This window comes from Idiotropiscis lumnitzeri, chromosome 7 (genome assembly GCF_059441095.1).
Source record: "Idiotropiscis lumnitzeri isolate Australia: NSW breed Sydney's pygmy pipehorse chromosome 7, RoL_Ilum_1.0, whole genome shotgun sequence".
NCBI lineage: Eukaryota > Metazoa > Chordata > Actinopteri > Syngnathiformes > Syngnathidae > Idiotropiscis > Idiotropiscis lumnitzeri.
In genome coordinates, this window is record NC_142397.1 from 19,953,896 (window position 1) to 19,959,895 (window position 6,000).

Genomic DNA, 6,000 nt, shown 5'->3' on the forward strand with positions numbered 1-6,000 from the left:
TGAACAGAGAGTGCCATCTACAGGAGTCCAAAAATACTACAACTGGTTCATGAAGCAGGTTTGAAGCTTCATTTACCCATCGCTCCTGGGCACCTGCCTTTTGCCTGAAGTCAGCTGTGATTGGCTCCAGCTAAGGTTACAGAAAATGGATAAATACTGCAAAAATAGTATAGTTTTTTTTTTTAACAATTTGTGTATTATAAAACAAAATGACTTTAGTATTTCCCCCAAAACATTCACAAACTAATGGCTTGGAAGCATAGACAAATGTACAAATGACAATGTATGAAATGAACTAAAAGTGGATGCTGGCAGACAGAATGTAGCAGGGAAGCGTGACAAGAAAAAGCTTCTAGAAAGTTGTTTGATGGAAAGTCTCCTTGTTGCTGTTTGAACGGTGACTGAAAGAAAATTCCACACAGGCATACAAAATTCTAGCCTCAGAGGCTGACGATTTTCTGACATACTTTTCCCTGTACAAATGCTTTCCAGGCATATTTAAGATGCTTTCATTCTTTTTCAAAACAAATGGTCAAACTACTGATACATTTTTTTTAAGTTTTGACATTACGGCGTTGCACACAGTATGGTTCATATTATAGAAGTAAGTTTGCCTTCTGTAGTCACACGTTTTTTTAAGTGAAGCAAAGTGATGTGTCTGGCTAAATTGTGATCTGTTACAATTCATCCCAAATGGCTTGATAGGGTTGAGGTCAGGGGTTTGTGTGAACCAGTCATGTTTTTTCCACACCAAATCCATCCACCATAGGCGTAGAATTGTCGAAAAAGTCTCGGTATGGCGACAACTACATTAGTCCGTATACTTTGCTATAATTGCAATGCATGCAGGATGCTGTTGATACAGAAAGTAGTCTTACACCCTCCTGTTTAGGGTGGCTGCCAATCATCCCCCATCCTGTCATTATGACACACCACTCGGGAAAAGTGTCACCTGTGAGTACCGGGCACAAGCAGCTGAAAACAACAAGAGAAAGTGGGAAGGACGTAGAATAACGCAAGCACCAGTTTGCACTCTGATTTTACAAACAGAACTTAATAGCCCACATCCCAAGAGCTTGATGGCCACGACACTCAGTGTGGTAATAAATCACTTACTCATGTATCACAGCTGTGAAACCCCTGCGGTGGCAATCTATCAAATCCGTCAGTACCTCAGATTCTTTAACAAAAATCAAAGTCTCACAAACACTGCACCAAAAAGACAAACGCTGCTTCACATATTAGTTGAATATAAAATACAATGCAAGGGTGTGTACTGTTACTATTCAGAAAAATGTTCTTGCGTGTGTGCGAGTGAGCGCGTGTGTGTGTGCGTGTGTGTGCGTGTGTGTAATTGCTGTGAGATGACGCCAAAACACAAAAAATAATTCTAGATAAATTGTGGCCTTGGTTTGGCCGAGTCAAGTTTCCATAAAAAAAAAATTTTAAAAAGTTTTTTGCAATAAATTGTTAAAACCACACCATCCGTCAAAATCAGACACTTGAACAAACAACAGTCAGGGTCTTTGTTATTTACTTCTTGGCATTTGGCTGCTGGCCGTGGGAATGGGATACATTTTCTTCAAGAGTGTGTGTTGCAGCCAAGTGGAGACTGTGGAGTCAGGTAAGCTAATGTTTCCTCTGAAGTAATTTTGACAAATCCGTATGCAGTTTAAGAAGGAATAAAAGTTTGAACTAAGCAATGATATATAAATACAGTTGGATGGATGGATGGGAGTTAGATGTTACATGCTCATAAATGTTCAGTAATGAATATTGTTTAATGCTACAGTAATATTTGAATAAAGTAGACAGTAAATATACCATGTTATATAAACAGCAGTGTTGTTTTGGGCAGGCATTTTAGATTTAGTTTTAGTCATTTGGACGGAAATGCTTATTAGTTTTCGTCAGATTTTGTCACTCCTATTTGTGATAGTTTTTGTCAACGAAAACTCAAAAAGGTTTTAGTCTAGTTTTAGTCGACGGAAACGCAAAAAAAAAGGTTTTAGTCTAGTTTTCGTAAATTTATTCGACGAAAACTCAAAAATGTTTTAGTCCATTTTAGTTAAAAATATGCATACGAGGTTTCCACCCAATAGCAAAGACTTTCTGTTTGACTCCTAAGTATTATGCATTATAAACAGGTAACGTGGTCAATGCTCATTGATCCAAAATAAGCCGAGTAAATCATTCTATTTGGCAACTGTTGTGGTTTTAAAGCAACATAAATAAACAAAATAAAAACGTTTGAACAACATAGACTTGTAGTCAACTTGTTCTGTCTTCTTTACTCGTACTTGTAAGTTATCACAACCAAGTAGCCTACCGAGTGTCACTGTGGCCATGGTCCGTCAAGGAAAAGCATATGAGTGTGTGCGAGCCAAGACGAATGACCGCAGATGTTTTATTTTTTATTTTTTTGAATGACCACTGACGTGTTTGTATTTTGTTGTGCCGTAGTGTATGGCGTTAGATTTATGCCACAAATTACGTAAGTTTAATGTCAAATACAAATACGAAAAAATGTTTTGTGCGTGCCAAAATGTGTTCGTATGTACTATGCACTCCCCGTTGACTCACAAAATGGGTTTTACGCTTACGGCAGGGGTGCTCATTACGTCGATCGCAATCGACCAGTCGATCGCAAAGGTAGTATGGGTAGATCGCATGACATTAAAAAAATAGACGTCAGCCTATCATTATCCGCCATGTGATTGACACGGGGCACCCAGTCAGATGACACCTGATTCATTTTTTTTTTGTGACACATAGGTCACCACGCATGCGCAAACAACGGTGCTAAGTGCAGCACAACTAACAAGCTAGCGAATTGGTTACCTCCAATTTTAAGCCCTCATTTTATTCTCTTGAACTCAAGGGGGGTATAAACATGAGTGGGGGTGCTGGACCAAGTAAGAAGACAAAAACGTATCACTTTAATACGGAATGGGAGGAGGAGTTGTTTTTCACAATGACATTTTCGAAGTGCGTTTGCCTCATCTGCCAGTCTACCATCGCAATACCAAGGGAAGGGAAATGTGGAGCGGGATTTTCTGACTGTTCATGGAAAACATGATACCGACTTTACGCCGAAAAGCGAGCTGAGGAAGAGAAAGAAAGGTGAAGGAATTAAAAAGCCAGTTGTCAGGACAGCAGTCATTTTTCAGACAACTTACTTGAAAAGCGAAAGCCGCCACCAAGATTGGCTACATCTACATACATTGGACAATATGGATATATATATATATATATATATATATATATATATATATATATATATATATATATATATATATATATATATATATATATAAATATAATTTTATAGTAGGTAGATCATTTTGCTTTGGTCATTTTATAAGTAGCTCGCATGCTGAAAAAGTGTGAGCACCCCTGACTTACGGCGTCTCTCTCCTCTACGCATACAAAAGGCAGATATACGCTTACGATGCAGGCGCGATAACTGTTCCACAATTCTTAACCAATCAGGAGTCAAACACTAGGGCTGATTGTGATTGGCTGTTTACTGTCCAATTGTAACTCAGAGGTGGGGTGCTAAAACAGAATAGAATGGCACGGCGTTATTGCGAGCAACTACCATGGCGCCATCTAATGTTGAAGACGCAAATGTACAACTTCGAGAGGTCACGTTTGATTATAAAAAAAAAAAACGCATATACAACTGAAGGGACAATATCGTTGAACCAAACAATGATATTTGAAAAAAAAAAAGGGGAATTATTCCTAAAACAATAAGAAAGCGTGTTGAATGCAGAAGACCCTTCTATCGACTGTTTGTTTTTTAGCCTTCCTGGAAGTCGTGCACTGTTGTAAAATGCTATTGGACGGTAAACAGTCAATCAGAATCAGCCCTAGTGTCCGACCTCTGATTGGTTAATAATTGTGGCACTGTCATCACGCCTGCATCCTAAGCATAAATCAGCGTTTTGTTCGCGTAGAGGAGAGTGAAACTGATGCATAAAACCTATTTTGTGCATATACATGGAGGGTATTGTAAACGCAAAAAACATTTTGGTACGTACAAAACATGTTTTCGTACGCGGAATTTGAAATTAGACTTACGTAATTGTGGCATAAATCTAACGCCATAATTTCGTTGCGAGATGATGTGATAAAGATGTACAGCTAATATGGTACGGTATTTGAAGTTGGCTTTGGAAAGTATGAAAATTATTTTTGAAGTAAATAAACCTGAGTTAACAGAGTTAAAATTTTTTACTGAGTTAAAAATCGCCAGTTAACATCTTAACTTTGACAGCCCATACACACACACTGTTCCAGTAATTTGTAAATAAGTGTATGCAGTGATTGCATACACGATTCTTACAACAAATCTTTGATGAGTCAACTAAAGTCGTTCCAAGTCAGAAGTTATGTGAACTCTTGTTCTTGTCCCTGTGCTCTGCTGTAATTAGCGCCTAAGTGTCACTAGCCGGACTGTATAGTTTTTCCTTTGAACTGCATTGCCAGCAGGACTGCTAATGAAGAGCCAACAAGCACAAAGTCAGCTTCGCTCTGTCACATTCTGAGTGGTTTTCCCGAGGTTACTGAAGCTTGTGACTTACAAGAGGATTAAGATCTTTCAAATGGGCCAAGATGGAGGAATGGCTCTTCTATTGATCTTCAGACGTCTAATTCTAGAGCAGTGTGTGTGTGTGTGTGTGTGTGTGTTTGTGAGAGACATATTTTACATTTGAAAAAAAAATCTCAGAATATACTACAAAAAAATTCTTAGATATATTCGGCCATCTAGCAGAGGAGCATTGAATTATTTTGCCTACCATTCTAAGTCATTGATATTGATGGTTGAACAAAATATGTAAGCTGCATTAAATTAATCATTTCTGGACTTATTACTGAAATTGAATCAGTTCTTGTGACACACCTGATGATTTCTCACAGCACACTGCTTGGTAATCACTGTTCCGGGAAAGATGTCTGTATTTGTTTCAGCCTCCAGACAGGAATTATTCATTTCCTTTGAGGTTGCATATCGCAGCTGTCTGGCAATCAGGAGGGTGCTGATGTGACTGACAGTTGCAAGTTCATACATAAGTATTCCTCAGAAAGTTGCTCCTAATGCAGATTTGTCAATGTAAATTTCTTTCAAATTATTCAACTATGTACAGTGTGATATTAGGCGGCGCGGTGGCCAACTGCTTAGCGCGTCAGCATCACAGTCCAGAGGTGGATGGTTCCACTCTGGGCTCTGGCCTTCCTGTGTGGTGTTTGCATGTCCTGTGTCTGCGTGGGTCTTCTCCGGGTAGTCCGGTTCCAACCCACATTTCAAAAACATGCAAGGTAGGTTAATTGGACATTCTAAAATTGTCTCTAGGTGTGAGTGTGAATGTTTGTTGACAGGCTGGCAACGAGTCGGGGTGTCCGCCCGCCTACTGCCCGTAGACAGCTGGGATACGCTTCAGCACGCCTGCGACCCTCATAAGGATAAGCGGTTCAGATAATGGATGATAACTTTTTGTATACCATTGAAAAAACATGTTAATCTTGACAAGCAAAAACATTATGAACATTCTCCTACCTTGAATCGCACCTTCTTCAGCATCATCACTCAGTCCGTTTGAGTAGCCAACAACACGGACGGGACGTTACCAAACTTTCTCCAAGTCTGACCCCTGCTCAGAAATGGCCTTTGCCCCGAGTCCAAATAGCTGAGCAGTGGATTGTCTAGTTTTAATTCCAGTCAAAACATGCACTCTGACTCAGCGGCCCCTCTAAAAAGTGTGTTTCTCACAAGCCAAAGACAACAGGGCGGCTGGGCTCACCCCTCTCCCTCCTGAGACCCTTTCAAAGCTTATCATCCTGTTCATTCATTCGGAAACCAGGCACACCCTCTTTTTATGAGGAGACCAATGCTACGCCCCTCCTCTATAACAACACCCGCAGTCCAAGTATGGGTGCTGGTAAACTCACTTGAACTCCTCCCCCTCATCACCACACACACATGCACACGCACAC

At 39.9% G+C, this 6,000-nt stretch overlaps 1 protein-coding gene across 1 annotated transcript in view; it reads right to left on the reverse strand.

Annotated features, from left to right (window-relative positions):
• phldb1b (pleckstrin homology-like domain, family B, member 1b) overlaps positions 1 to 5,586 on the reverse strand; it is a 113,235-nt gene extending 107,649 nt beyond the window's left edge. Inside the window, exon 1 of the mRNA XM_088301453.1 lies at positions 5,564 to 5,586. The gene's annotated coding sequence lies outside the window, so the exon portion shown is untranslated. The remainder of the gene's footprint in view (positions 1 to 5,563) is intronic.
• Between the last annotated feature and the right edge of the window lie 414 nt (positions 5,587 to 6,000).